A 16,074-nucleotide genomic window follows, 5' to 3' on the forward strand; every position below is an offset into this window, starting at 1 on the left:
TTTTCGTGGAAAAAATATTTTTGGGAATTTCAGTGGTCTAGGATGCGGGTTAATGCCCCTTTCAGGGTGCAAATGATTTTGGGACATTCAGAGCTCTCTGATAGTTTTTTGGCCACCAACATTTTCTGGACTTTAGGGGGTCTAGAATGCCTGTAAACCCCTTTTTTGGGCCTCCAAAGTTGTCTACATTTTTGCAGGCCTAAAATGCATATTAAGGCCTTTTTTGGGCTACTAACATATTCTGAACGTTCACAGATGCAAGATGCATTTTTTGTGGGAAAAATATTTTTGGGAATTTCAGTGGTCTAGGATGTGGGTTAATGCCCCTTTTAGGCTGCAAATGTGTTTGGGACATTCAGAGCTCTCTGACACAGTTCTTGGTCCACCAACATTTTCTGGACTTAAGGGGGTCTAGGATGCCTGTAAACACCTTCTTTGGGCCTCCAAAGTTGTCTACACTTTTGCAGGCCTAAGATGTGGTTAAGGCCTTTTTTGGGCTGCTAAGATATTCTTAACTTTCAGGGGTGTAGGATGCATTTTTCGTGCCAAAATTATTTTTGGAAACTTCAGTGGTGTAGGATGCGGGTTAATGCCCCTTTGAGGCTGCAAATGTTTTTGGGACATTCAGAGCTCTCTGAAGCAGGTTTTGGGCCACCAACATTTTCTGGACTTTAGGGGGTTTAAGATGCCTGTAAACACCTTTTTTGGGCCTCCAAAGTTTTCTAAATTTTTCCAGGACTAAGATGCGGTTAAGGCCTTTTTGGACTGCAAACATATTCTGAACTTTCAGGGCTGTAGGATGCATTTTTCGTGCCTAAATTATTTTTTGAATTTCAGTGGTCTAGGATGTGGGTTAATGCCCCTTGAGGCTGCAAATGTTTCTGGGACATTCAGAGCTCTCTGACCCCGTTTTTAGACCACCTTCTTTTTCTGGACTTTAGGGGGTCTAGGATGCCTATAAACCCGTTTTTTGGGCCTCCAAAGTTTTCTACATTATTGCAGGCCTAAGATGCATTTTAAGGCCTTTTTTGGGCTGCTAACATATTCTGAACGTTGACGGATGTAAGATGCATTTTTCGTGGAAAAAATATTTTTGGGAATTTCAGTGGTCTAGGATGCGGGTTAATGCCCCTTTCAGGGTGCAAATGATTTTGGGACATTCAGAGCTCTCTGATAGTTTTTTGGCCACCAACATTTTCTGGACTTTAGGGGGTCTAGAATGCCTGTAAACACCTTTTTTGGGCCTCCAAAGTTGTCTACATTTTTGCAGGCCTAAAATGCATATTAAGGCCTTTTTTGGGCTGCTAACATATTCTGAACGTTCACAGATGCAAGATGCATTTTTTGTGGGAAAAATATTTTTGGGAATTTCAGTGGTCTAGGATGTGGGTTAATGCCCCTTTTAGGCTGCAAATGTGTTTGGGACATTCAGAGCTCTCTGACACAGTTCTTGGTCCACCAACATTTTCTGGATTTAAGGGGGTCTAGGATGCCTGTAAACACCTTCTTTGGGCCTCCAAAGTTTTCTACACTTTTGCAGGCCTAAGATGTGGTTAAGGCCTTTTTTGGGCTGCTAAGATATTCTTAACTTTCAGGGGTGTAGGATGCATTTTTCGTGCCAAAATTATTTTTGGAAACTTCAGTGGTGTAGGATGCGGGTTAATGCCCCTTTGAGGCTGCAAATGTTTTTGGAACATTCAGAGCTCTCTGAAGCAGGTTTTGGGCCACCAACATTTTCTGGACTTTAGGGGGTCTAGAATGCCTGTAAACACCTTTTTTGGGCCTCCAAAGTTGTCTACATTTTTGCAGGCCTAAAATGCATATTAAGGCCTTTTTTGGGCTGCTAACATATTCTTAACATTCACGGATGTAAGATGCATTTTTCGTGGAAAAAATATTTTTGGGAATTTCAGTGGTCTAGGATGCGTGTTAATGCCCCTTTTAAGCTTCAAATGTGTTTGGGACATTCAGAGCTCTCTGACATAGTTTTTGGGCCACCAACATTTTCTGGACTTTAGGGGGTCTAGGATGCCTGTATACCCCTTTTTTGGGCCTCCAAAGTGTTATACATTTTTGCAGGCCTAAAATGCATTTTAAGGCCTTTTTTGGGCTGCTAACATATTCTGAACGTTCACGGATGTAAGATGCATTTTTCGTGGAAAAAATATTTTTGGGAATTTCAGTGGTCTAGGATGCGGGTTAATGCCCCTTTTAGGCTGCATATGTTTTTGGGTCATTCTGAGCTCTCTGATGCAGTTTTTTGGCCACCAAAATTTTCTGGACTTTAGGGGGTCTAGGATGACTGTAAGCCCCTTTTTTGGGACTCCAAAGTTTTCTACATTATTGCAGGCCTAAGATGCATTTTAAGGCCTTTTTTGGGCTGCTAACATATTCTGAACGTTCACGGATGTAAGATGCATTTTTCGTGGAAAAAATATTTTTGGGAATTTCAGTGGTCTAGGATGCGGGTTAATGCCCCTTTCAGGGTGCAAATGATTTTGGGACATTCAGAGCTCTCTGATAGTTTTTTGGCCACCAACATTTTCTGGACTTTAGGGGGTCTAGAATGCCTGTAAACCCCTTTTTTGGGCCTCCAAAGTTGTCTACATTTTTGCAGGCCTAAAATGCATATTAAGGCCTTTTTTGGGCTGCTAACATATTCTGAACGTTCACAGATGCAAGATGCATTTTTTGTGGGAAAAATATTTTTGGGAATTTCAGTGGTCTAGGATGTGGGTTAATGCCCCTTTTAGGCTGCAAATGTGTTTGGGACATTCAGAGCTCTCTGACACAGTTCTTGGTCCACCAACATTTTCTGGATTTAAGGGGGTCTAGGATGCCTGTAAACACCTTCTTTGGGCCTCCAAAGTTTTCTACACTTTTGCAGGCCTAAGATGTGGTTAAGGCCTTTTTTGGGCTGCTAAGATATTCTTAACTTTCAGGGGTGTAGGATGCATTTTTCGTGCCAAAATTATTTTTGGAAACTTCAGTGGTGTAGGATGCGGGTTAATGCCCCTTTGAGGCTGCAAATGTTTTTGGGACATTCAGAGCTCTCTGAAGCAGGTTTTGGGCCACCAACATTTTCTGGACTTTAGGGGGTCTAGAATGCCTGTAAACACCTTTTTTGGGCCTCCAAAGTTGTCTACATTTTTGCAGGCCTAAAATGCATATTAAGGCCTTTTTTGGGCTGCTAACATATTCTGAACTTTCACAGATGTAAGATGCATTTTTCGTGGAAAAAATATTTTTGGGAATTTCAGTGGTCTAGGATGCAGGTTAATGCCCCTTTTAGGCTGCATATGTTTTTGGGACATTCTGAGCTCTCTGACGCAGTTTTTTGGCCACCAAAATTTTCTGGACTTTAGGGGGTCTAGGATGCCTGTAAGCCCCTTTTTTTGGGCCTCCAAAGTTTTCTACATTATTGCAGGCCTAAGATGCATTTTAAGGCCTTTTTTGGGCTGCTAACATATTCTGAACGTTCACGGATGTAAGATGCATTTTTCGTGGAAAAAATATTTTTGGGAATTTCAGTGGTCTAGGATGCGGGTTAATGCCCCTTTCAGGGTGCAAATGATTTTGGGACATTCAGAGCTCTCTGATAGTTTTTTGGCCACCAACATTTTCTGGACTTTAGGGGGTCTAGAATGCCTGTAAACACCTTTTTTGGGCCTCCAAAGTTGTCTACATTTTTGCAGGCCTAAAATGCATATTAAGGCCTTTTTTGGGCTGCTAACATATTCTTAACATTCACGGATGTAAGATGCATTTTTCGTGGAAAAAATATTTTTGGGAATTTCAGTGGTCTAGGATGCAGGTTAATGCCCCTTTTAGGCTGCATATGTTTTTGGGACATTCTGAGCTCTCTGATGCAGTTTTTTGGCCACCAAAATTTTCTGGACTTTAGGGGGTCTAGGATGCCTGTAAGCCCCTTTTTTGGGACTCCAAAGTTTTCTACATTATTGCAGGCCTAAGATGCATTTTAAGGCCTTTTTTGGGCTGCTAACATATTCTGAACGTTCACGGATGTAAGATGCATTTTTCGTGGAAAAAATATTTTTGGGAATTTCAGTGGTCTAGGATGCGGGTTAATGCCCCTTTCAGGGTGCAAATGATTTTGGGACATTCAGAGCTCTCTGATAGTTTTTTGGCCACCAACATTTTCTGGACTTTAGGGGGTCTAGAATGCCTGTAAACCCCTTTTTTGGGCCTCCAAAGTTGTCTACATTTTTGCAGGCCTAAAATGCATATTAAGGCCTTTTTTGGGCTACTAACATATTCTGAACGTTCACAGATGCAAGATGCATTTTTTGTGGGAAAAATATTTTTGGGAATTTCAGTGGTCTAGGATGTGGGTTAATGCCCCTTTTAGGCTGCAAATGTGTTTGGGACATTCAGAGCTCTCTGACACAGTTCTTGGTCCACCAACATTTTCTGGACTTAAGGGGGTCTAGGATGCCTGTAAACACCTTCTTTGGGCCTCCAAAGTTTTCTACACTTTTGCAGGCCTAAGATGTGGTTAAGGCCTTTTTTGGGCTGCTAAGATATTCTTAACTTTCAGGGGTGTAGGATGCATTTTTCGTGCCAAAATTATTTTTGGAAACTTCAGTGGTGTAGGATGCGGGTTAATGCCCCTTTGAGGCTGCAAATGTTTTTGGGACATTCAGAGCTCTCTGAAGCAGGTTTTGGGCCACCAACATTTTCTGGACTTTAGGGGGTTTAAGATGCCTGTAAACACCTTTTTTGGGCCTCCAAAGTTTTCTAAATTTTTCCAGGACTAAGATGCGGTTAAGGCCTTTTTGGACTGCAAACATATTCTGAACTTTCAGGGCTGTAGGATGCATTTTTCGTGCCTAAATTATTTTTTGAATTTCAGTGGTCTAGGATGTGGGTTAATGCCCCTTGAGGCTGCAAATGTTTCTGGGACATTCAGAGCTCTCTGACCCCGTTTTTAGACCACCTTCTTTTTCTGGACTTTAGGGGGTCTAGGATGCCTATAAACCCGTTTTTTGGGCCTCCAAAGTTTTCTACATTATTGCAGGCCTAAGATGCATTTTAAGGCCTTTTTTGGGCTGCTAACATATTCTGAACGTTGACGGATGTAAGATGCATTTTTCGTGGAAAAAATATTTTTGGGAATTTCAGTGGTCTAGGATGCGGGTTAATGCCCCTTTCAGGGTGCAAATGATTTTGGGACATTCAGAGCTCTCTGATAGTTTTTTGGCCACCAACATTTTCTGGACTTTAGGGGGTCTAGAATGCCTGTAAACACCTTTTTTGGGCCTCCAAAGTTGTCTACATTTTTGCAGGCCTAAAATGCATATTAAGGCCTTTTTTGGGCTGCTAACATATTCTGAACGTTCACAGATGCAAGATGCATTTTTTGTGGGAAAAATATTTTTGGGAATTTCAGTGGTCTAGGATGTGGGTTAATGCCCCTTTTAGGCTGCAAATGTGTTTGGGACATTCAGAGCTCTCTGACACAGTTCTTGGTCCACCAACATTTTCTGGATTTAAGGGGGTCTAGGATGCCTGTAAACACCTTCTTTGGGCCTCCAAAGTTTTCTACACTTTTGCAGGCCTAAGATGTGGTTAAGGCCTTTTTTGGGCTGCTAAGATATTCTTAACTTTCAGGGGTGTAGGATGCATTTTTCGTGCCAAAATTATTTTTGGAAACTTCAGTGGTGTAGGATGCGGGTTAATGCCCCTTTGAGGCTGCAAATGTTTTTGGAACATTCAGAGCTCTCTGAAGCAGGTTTTGGGCCACCAACATTTTCTGGACTTTAGGGGGTCTAGAATGCCTGTAAACACCTTTTTTGGGCCTCCAAAGTTGTCTACATTTTTGCAGGCCTAAAATGCATATTAAGGCCTTTTTTGGGCTGCTAACATATTCTTAACATTCACGGATGTAAGATGCATTTTTCGTGGAAAAAATATTTTTGGGAATTTCAGTGGTCTAGGATGCGTGTTAATGCCCCTTTTAAGCTTCAAATGTGTTTGGGACATTCAGAGCTCTCTGACATAGTTTTTGGGCCACCAACATTTTCTGGACTTTAGGGGGTCTAGGATGCCTGTATACCCCTTTTTTGGGCCTCCAAAGTGTTATACATTTTTGCAGGCCTAAAATGCATTTTAAGGCCTTTTTTGGGCTGCTAACATATTCTGAACGTTCACGGATGTAAGATGCATTTTTCGTGGAAAAAATATTTTTGGGAATTTCAGTGGTCTAGGATGCGGGTTAATGCCCCTTTTAGGCTGCATATGTTTTTGGGTCATTCTGAGCTCTCTGATGCAGTTTTTTGGCCACCAAAATTTTCTGGACTTTAGGGGGTCTAGGATGACTGTAAGCCCCTTTTTTGGGACTCCAAAGTTTTCTACATTATTGCAGGCCTAAGATGCATTTTAAGGCCTTTTTTGGGCTGCTAACATATTCTGAACGTTCACGGATGTAAGATGCATTTTTCGTGGAAAAAATATTTTTGGGAATTTCAGTGGTCTAGGATGCGGGTTAATGCCCCTTTCAGGGTGCAAATGATTTTGGGACATTCAGAGCTCTCTGATAGTTTTTTGGCCACCAACATTTTCTGGACTTTAGGGGGTCTAGAATGCCTGTAAACCCCTTTTTTGGGCCTCCAAAGTTGTCTACATTTTTGCAGGCCTAAAATGCATATTAAGGCCTTTTTTGGGCTGCTAACATATTCTGAACGTTCACAGATGCAAGATGCATTTTTTGTGGGAAAAATATTTTTGGGAATTTCAGTGGTCTAGGATGTGGGTTAATGCCCCTTTTAGGCTGCAAATGTGTTTGGGACATTCAGAGCTCTCTGACACAGTTCTTGGTCCACCAACATTTTCTGGATTTAAGGGGGTCTAGGATGCCTGTAAACACCTTCTTTGGGCCTCCAAAGTTTTCTACACTTTTGCAGGCCTAAGATGTGGTTAAGGCCTTTTTTGGGCTGCTAAGATATTCTTAACTTTCAGGGGTGTAGGATGCATTTTTCGTGCCAAAATTATTTTTGGAAACTTCAGTGGTGTAGGATGCGGGTTAATGCCCCTTTGAGGCTGCAAATGTTTTTGGGACATTCAGAGCTCTCTGAAGCAGGTTTTGGGCCACCAACATTTTCTGGACTTTAGGGGGTCTAGAATGCCTGTAAACACCTTTTTTGGGCCTCCAAAGTTGTCTACATTTTTGCAGGCCTAAAATGCATATTAAGGCCTTTTTTGGGCTGCTAACATATTCTGAACTTTCACAGATGTAAGATGCATTTTTCGTGGAAAAAATATTTTTGGGAATTTCAGTGGTCTAGGATGCAGGTTAATGCCCCTTTTAGGCTGCATATGTTTTTGGGACATTCTGAGCTCTCTGACGCAGTTTTTTGGCCACCAAAATTTTCTGGACTTTAGGGGGTCTAGGATGCCTGTAAGCCCCTTTTTTTGGGCCTCCAAAGTTTTCTACATTATTGCAGGCCTAAGATGCATTTTAAGGCCTTTTTTGGGCTGCTAACATATTCTGAACGTTCACGGATGTAAGATGCATTTTTCGTGGAAAAAATATTTTTGGGAATTTCAGTGGTCTAGGATGCGGGTTAATGCCCCTTTCAGGGTGCAAATGATTTTGGGACATTCAGAGCTCTCTGATAGTTTTTTGGCCACCAACATTTTCTGGACTTTAGGGGGTCTAGAATGCCTGTAAACCCCTTTTTTGGGCCTCCAAAGTTGTCTACATTTTTGCAGGCCTAAAATGCATATTAAGGCCTTTTTTGGGCTACTAACATATTCTGAACGTTCACAGATGCAAGATGCATTTTTTGTGGGAAAAATATTTTTGGGAATTTCAGTGGTCTAGGATGTGGGTTAATGCCCCTTTTAGGCTGCAAATGTGTTTGGGACATTCAGAGCTCTCTGACACAGTTCTTGGTCCACCAACATTTTCTGGACTTAAGGGGGTCTAGGATGCCTGTAAACACCTTCTTTGGGCCTCCAAAGTTTTCTACACTTTTGCAGGCCTAAGATGTGGTTAAGGCCTTTTTTGGGCTGCTAAGATATTCTTAACTTTCAGGGGTGTAGGATGCATTTTTCGTGCCAAAATTATTTTTGGAAACTTCAGTGGTGTAGGATGCGGGTTAATGCCCCTTTGAGGCTGCAAATGTTTTTGGGACATTCAGAGCTCTCTGAAGCAGGTTTTGGGCCACCAACATTTTCTGGACTTTAGGGGGTTTAAGATGCCTGTAAACACCTTTTTTGGGCCTCCAAAGTTTTCTAAATTTTTCCAGGACTAAGATGCGGTTAAGGCCTTTTTGGACTGCAAACATATTCTGAACTTTCAGGGCTGTAGGATGCATTTTTCGTGCCTAAATTTTTTTTTGAATTTCAGTGGTCTAGGATGTGGGTTAATGCCCCTTGAGGCTGCAAATGTTTCTGGGACATTCAGAGCTCTCTGACCCCGTTTTTAGACCACCTTCTTTTTCTGGACTTTAGGGGGTCTAGGATGCCTATAAACCCGTTTTTTGGGCCTCCAAAGTTTTCTACATTATTGCAGGCCTAAGATGCATTTTAAGGCCTTTTTTGGGCTGCTAACATATTCTGAACGTTGACGGATGTAAGATGCATTTTTCGTGGAAAAAATATTTTTGGGAATTTCAGTGGTCTAGGATGCGGGTTAATGCCCCTTTCAGGGTGCAAATGATTTTGGGACATTCAGAGCTCTCTGATAGTTTTTTGGCCACCAACATTTTCTGGACTTTAGGGGGTCTAGAATGCCTGTAAACACCTTTTTTGGGCCTCCAAAGTTGTCTACATTTTTGCAGGCCTAAAATGCATATTAAGGCCTTTTTTGGGCTGCTAACATATTCTTAACATTCACGGATGTAAGATGCATTTTTCGTGGAAAAAATATTTTTGGGAATTTCAGTGGTCTAGGATGCGTGTTAATGCCCCTTTTAAGCTTCAAATGTGTTTGGGACATTCAGAGCTCTCTGACATAGTTTTTGGGCTACCAACATTTTCTGGACTTTAGGGGGTCTAGGATGCCTGTATACCCCTTTTTTGGGCCTCCAAAGTGTTATACATTTTTGCAGGCCTAAAATGCATTTTAAGGCCTTTTTAGGGCTGCTAACATATTCTGAACGTTCACGGATGTAAGATGCATTTTTCGTGGAAAAAATATTTTTGGGAATTTCAGTGGTCTAGGATGCGGGTTAATGCCCCTTTTAGGCTGCATATGTTTTTGGGTCATTCTGAGCTCTCTGATGCAGTTTTTTGGCCACCAAAATTTTCTGGACTTTAGGGGGTCTAGGATGCCTGTAAGCCCCTTTTTTGGGACTCCAAAGTTTTCTACATTATTGCAGGCCTAAGATGCATTTTAAGGCCTTTTTTGGGCTGCTAACATATTCTGAACGTTCACGGATGTAAGATGCATTTTTCGTGGAAAAAATATTTTTGGGAATTTCAGTGGTCTAGGATGCGGGTTAATGCCCCTTTCAGGGTGCAAATGATTTTGGGACATTCAGAGCTCTCTGATAGTTTTTTGGCCACCAACATTTTCTGGACTTTAGGGGGTCTAGAATGCCTGTAAACCCCTTTTTTGGGCCTCCAAAGTTGTCTACATTTTTGCAGGCCTAAAATGCATATTAAGGCCTTTTTTGGGCTGCTAACATATTCTGAACGTTCACAGATGCAAGATGCATTTTTTGTGGGAAAAATATTTTTGGGAATTTCAGTGGTCTAGGATGTGGGTTAATGCCCCTTTTAGGCTGCAAATGTGTTTGGGACATTCAGAGCTCTCTGACACAGTTCTTGGTCCACCAACATTTTCTGGACTTAAGGGGGTCTAGGATGCCTGTAAACACCTTCTTTGGGCCTCCAAAGTTTTCTACACTTTTGCAGGCCTAAGATGTGGTTAAGGCCTTTTTTGGGCTGCTAAGATATTCTTAACTTTCAGGGGTGTAGGATGCATTTTTCGAGCCAAAATTATTTTTGGAAACTTCAGTGGTGTAGGATGCGGGTTAATGCCCCTTTGAGGCTGCAAATGTTTTTGGGACATTCAGAGCTCTCTGAAGCAGGTTTTGGGCCACCAACATTTTCTGGACTTTAGGGGGTTTAAGATGCCTGTAAACACCTTTTTTGGGCCTCCAAAGTTTTCTAAATTTTTCCAGGACTAAGATGCGGTTAAGGCCTTTTTGGACTGCAAACATATTCTGAACTTTCAGGGCTGTAGGATGCATTTTTCGTGCCTAAATTATTTTTTGAATTTCAGTGGTCTAGGATGTGGGTTAATGCCCCTTGAGGCTGCAAATGTTTCTGGGACATTCAGAGCTCTCTGACCCCGTTTTTAGACCACCTTCTTTTTCTGGACTTTAGGGGGTCTAGGATGCCTATAAACCCCTTTTTTGGGCCTCCAAAGATTTCAACATTTTTGCAGGCCTAAGATGCATTTTAAAGCCTTTTTTGGGCTGCTAACATATTCTTAACATTCACGGATGTAAGATGCATTTTTCGTGGAAAAAATATTTTTGGGAATTTCAGTGGTCTAGGATGCGTGTTAATGCCCCTTTTAAGCTTCAAATGTGTTTGGGACATTCAGAGCTCTCTGACATAGTTTTTGGGCCACCAACATTTTCTGGACTTTAGGGGGTCTAGAATGCCTGTAAACCCCTTTTTTGGGCCTCCAAAGATTTCTACATTTTTGCAGGCCTAAAAAGCATATTAAGGCCTTTTTTGGGCTGCTAACATATTCTGAACTTTCATGGATGTAAGTTGCATTTTTCGTGGAAAAAATATTTTTGGGAATTTCAGTGGTCTAGGATGCGTGTTAATGCCCCTTTTAAGCTTCAAATGTGTTTGGGACATTCAGAGATCTCTGACACAGTTTTTGCGCCACCAACATTTTCTGGACTTTAGGGGGTCTAGGATGCCTGTATACCCCTTTTTTGGGCCTCCAAAGTTGTATACATTTTTGCAGGCCTAAAATGCATTTTAAGGCCTTTTTTGGGCTGCTAACATATTCTGAACTTTCACAGATGTAAGATGCATTTTTCGTGGAAAAAATATTTTTGGGAATTTCAGTGGTCTAGGATGCAGGTTAATGCCCCTTTTAGGCTGCATATGTTTTTGGGACATTCTGAGCTCTCTGACGCAGTTTTTTGGCCACCAAAATTTTCTGGACTTTAGGGGGTCTAGGATGCCTGTAAGCCCCTTTTTTTGGGCCTCCAAAGTTTTCTACATTATTGCAGGCCTAAGATGCATTTTAAGGCCTTTTTTGGGCTGCTAACATATTCTGAACGTTCACGGATGTAAGATGCATTTTTCGTGGAAAAAATATTTTTGGGAATTTCAGTGGTCTAGGATGCGGGTTAATGCCCCTTTCAGGGTGCAAATGATTTTGGGACATTCTGAGCTCTCTGATAGTTTTTTGGCCACCAACATTTTCTGGACTTTAGGGGGTCTAGGATGCCTGTAAACCCCTTTTTGAGCCTCCAAAGTTTTCTACATTTTTGCAGGCCTAAAATGCATTTTAAGGCCTTTTTTGGGCTGCTAACATATTCTGAACGTTCATGATTGCAAGATGCATTTTTCATGGAAAAATTTTTGGGGGAATTTCAGTGGTCTAGGATGCGGGTTAATGCCTCTTTCAGGCTGCAAATGTTTTTGGGACATTTAGAGCTCTCTGACACAGTTTTTGGGCCACCAACATTTTCTGGATTTAAGGGGGTCTAGGATGCCTGTAAACACCTTTTTTGGGCCTCCAAAGTTTTCTACATTTTTGCAGGCCTAAAATGCATTTTAAGGCCTTTTTTGGGCTGCTAACATATTCTGAACGTTCACGGATGCAAGATGCATTTTTCGTGGAAAAAATATTTTTGGGAATGTCAATGGTCTAGGATGCGGGTTAATTCCCCTTTTAGGCTGCAAATGTGTTTGGGACATTCAAGCTCTCTGACACAGTTTTTGGGCCAGCAATATTTTCTGGATTTTAGGGGGTCTAGGATGCCTGTAAACAGCTTTTTTGGACCTCCAAAGATTTCTACATTTTTGCAGGCCTAAGATAGGGTTAAGGCCTTTTTTGGGCTGCTAACATATTCTTAACTTTCAGGGATGTAGGATGCATTTTTCGTGCCGAAATTATTTTTGGGAATTTCAGTCGTCTATGAAGCGGGTTAATGCCCCTTTAAGGCTCCAAATGTTTTTGGGGCATTCAGAGCTCTCTGACACAGTTTTTGGTCCAACAACATTTTCTGGATTTAAGGGGGTCTAGGATGCCTGTAAACACCTTTTTTGGGCCTACAAAGTTTTCTACATTTTTGCAGGCCTAAGATGCATTTTAAGGCCTTTTTTGGGCTGCTAACATATTCTGAACGTTCACGGATGCAAGATGCATTTTTTGGGGAAAAAATATTTTTGGGAATTTCAGTGGTCTAGGATGCGGGTTAATTCCCCTTTTAGGCTGCAAATGTGTTTGGGACATTCCAGCTCTCTGACACAGTTTTTGGTCCAACAACATTTTCTGGATTTAAGGGGGTCTAGGATGCCTGTAAACACCTTTTTTGGGCCTACAAAGTTTTCTACATTTTTGCAGGCCTAAGATGCATTTTAAGGCCTTTTTTGGGCTGCTAACATATTCTGAATGTTCACGGATGCAAGATGCATTTTTTGGGGAAAAAATATTTTTGGGAATTTCAGTGGTCTATGATGCGGGTTAATTCCCCTTTTAGGCTGCAAATGTGTTTGGGACATTCGAGCTCTCTGACACAGTTTTTGGGTGCCAACATTTTCTGGACTTTAGGGGGTCTAGGATGCCTGTAAACCCCTTTTTTGGGCCTCCAAAGTTTTCAACATTTTTGCAGGCCTAAGATGCATTTTAAGGCCTTTTTTGGGCTGCTAACATATTCTTAACTTTCAGGGGTGTAGGATGCATTTTTCGTGCCAAAATAATTTTTGGAAACTTCAGTGGTCTATGATGCGGGTTAATGCCCCTTTGAGGCTGCAAACGTTTTTGGGAGAATGTCTACATTTTTGCAGGCCTAAGCTGCAGTTAGGTCTTTTTTGGGCTGTAACATATTCTGAACTTTCAGGGGTGTAGGATGCATTTTTCATGCCAAAATTATTTTTGGAAATGTCAGTGGTCTAGGATGCGGGTTAATGCCCCTTTCAGGCTGCAAATGTTTTTGGGACATTCAGAGCTCTCTGAGGCAGTTTTTGGGCCACCAACATTTTCTGAACTTTAGGGGGTCTAGGATGCCTGTAAACCCCTGTTTTGGGCCTCCAAAGTTTCCTACATTTTTGCAGTCCTAAAATGCATTTTAAGGCCTTTTTTGGGCTGCTAACATATTCTGAACGTTCACAGATGCAAGATGCATTTTTTGTGGAAAAAATATTTTTGGGGAATTTCAGTGGTCTAGGATGCGGTTAATGCCCCTTTCAGGCTGCACATGTTTTTGGGACATTCAGAGTTCTCTGTGGTCAGTTTTTGGGCCACCAGCATTTTCTGGACTTTAGGGGGTATAGAATGCCTGTAAACCCCTTTTTTGGGCCTCCAAAGTTTTCTACATTTTTGCAGGCCTAGAATGCCTTTTAAGGCCTTTTTTGGGCTGCTAACATATTCTGAACTTTCACAAATGTAAGATGCATTTTTCGTGGAAAAAATATTTTGGGGAATTTCAGTGGTCTAGGATGCGGGTTAATGCCCCTTTTAGGCTACAAATGTTTTTGGGACATTCTGAGCTCTCTGACACAGGTTTTGGGCCACCAACATTTTCTGGACTTTAGGGGGTTTAAGATGACTGTAAACACCTTTTTTGGGCCTCCAAAGTTTTCTAAATTTTTCCAGGCCTAAGATGCGGTTAAGGCCTTTTTTGGACTGCAAACATATTCTGAACTTTCAGGGCTGTAGGATGCATTTTTCGTGCCAAAATTATTTTTTGAATTTCAGTGGTCTAGGATGTGGGGTAATGCCCCTTGAGGCTGGAAATGTTTCTGGGACATTCAGAGCTCTCTGACCCCGTTTTTAGACCACCTTTTTTTTCAGAACTATAGGGGGTCTAGGATGCCTGTAAACCCCTTTTTTGGGGCTCCAAAGATTTCAACATTTTTGCAGGCCTAAGATGCATTTTAAAGCCTTTTTTGGGCTGCTAACATATTCTTAACTTTCACGGATGTAAGATGCATTTTTCGTAGAAAAAATATTTTTGGGAATGTCAGTGGTCTAGGATGCGGGTTAATTCCCCTTTTAGGCTGCAAATGTGTTTGGGACATTCAAGCTCTCTGACACAGTTTTTGGGCCACCAATATTTTCTGGATTTTAGGGGGTCTAGGATGCCTGTAAACAGCTTTTTTGGGCCTACAAAGTTTTCTACATTTTTGCAGGCCTAAGATGCATTTTAAGGCCTTTTTTGGGCTGCTAACATATTCTGAACATTCACGGATGCAAGATGCATTTTTTGGGGAAAAAATATTTTTGGGAATTTCAGTGGTCTAGCATGCGGGTTAATTCCCCTTTTAGGCTGCAAATGTGTTTGGGACATTCGAGCTCTGGCACAGTTTTTGGGTGCCAACATTTTCTGGACTTTAGGGGGTCTAGGATGCCTGTAAACACCTTTTTTGGGCCTCCAAAGTTTTCAACATTTTTGCAGGCCTAAGATGCATTTTAAGGCCTTTTTTGGGCTGCTAACATATTCTTAACTTTCAGGTTGTAGGATGCATTTTTCGTGCCAAAATAATTTTTGGAAACTTCAGTGGTCTATGATGCGGGTTAATGCCCCTTTGAGGCTGCAAACGTTTTTGGGAGAATGTCTACATTTTTGGAGGCCTAAGCTGCAGTTAGGCCTTTTTTGGGCTGTAACATATTCTGAACTTTCAGGGGTGTAGGATGCATTTTTCATGCCAAAATTATTTTTGGAAATTTCAGTGGTCTAGGATGCGGGTTAATGCCCCTTTCAGGCTGCAAATGTTTTTGGGACATTCAGAGCTCTCTGAGGCAGTTTTTGGGCCACCAACATTTTCTGGACTTTAGGGGGTCTAGGATGCCTGTAAACCCCTGTTTTGGACCTCCAAAATTTCCTACATTTTTGCAGTCCTAAAATGCATGTTAAGGCCTTTTTTGGGCTGCTAACATATTCTGAACGTTCACAGATGCAAGATGCATTTTTTGTGGAAAAAATATTTTTGGGCATTTCAGTCGTCTAGGATGCGGTAATGCCCCTTTTAGGCTGCAAATGTGTTTGGGACATTCAGAGCTCTCTGACACAGTTCTTGGTCCACCAACATTTTCTGGATTTAAGGGGGTCTAGGATGCCTGGAAACACCTTTTTTGGGCCTCCAAAGTTTTCTGCATTTTTGCAGGCCTAAGATGCATTTTAAGGCCTTTTTTGGGCTGCTAACATATTCTGAACGTTCACGGATGTAAGATGCATTTTTCGTGACAAAAATATTTTGCGGAATTTCCGTGGTCTAGGATGCGGGTTAATGCCCCTTTTAGGCTGGAAATGTTTTTGGGACATTCTGAGCTCTCTGATAGTTTTTTGGCCACCAACATTTTCTGGACTTTAAGGGGTCTAGAATGCCTGTAAACCCCTTTTTTGGGCCTCCAAAGTTTTCTACATTTTTGCAGACCTAAAATGCATTTTAAGGCCTTTTTTGGGCTGCTAACATATTCTGAACTTTCACGGATGTAAGATGCATTTTTCGTGGAAAAAATATTTTTGGGAATTTCAGTGGTCTAGGATGCGTGTTAATGCCCCTTTTAAGCTTCAAATGTGTTTTGGGACATTCAGAGATCTCTGACACAGTTTTTGGGCCACCAACATTTTCTGGACTTTAGGGGGTTTAAGATGCCTGTAAACACCTTTTTTGGGCCTCCAAAGTTTTCTAAATTTTTCCAGGACTAAGATGCGGTTAAGGCCTTTTTGGACTGCAAACATATTCTGAACTTTCAGGGCTGTAGGATGCATTTTTCGTGCCTAAATTATTTTTTGAATTTCAGTGGTCTAGGATGTGGGTTAATGCCCCTTGAGGCTGCAAATGTTTCTGGGACATTCAGAGCTCTCTGACCCCGTTTTTAGACCACCTTCTTTTTCTGGACTT

This window comes from Ambystoma mexicanum, chromosome 5q, assembly GCF_040938575.1.
Source record: "Ambystoma mexicanum isolate Mex_15411 chromosome 5q, UKY_AmexF1_1, whole genome shotgun sequence".
In the NCBI taxonomy this organism is placed as follows: Eukaryota; Metazoa; Chordata; class Amphibia; order Caudata; family Ambystomatidae; genus Ambystoma; species Ambystoma mexicanum.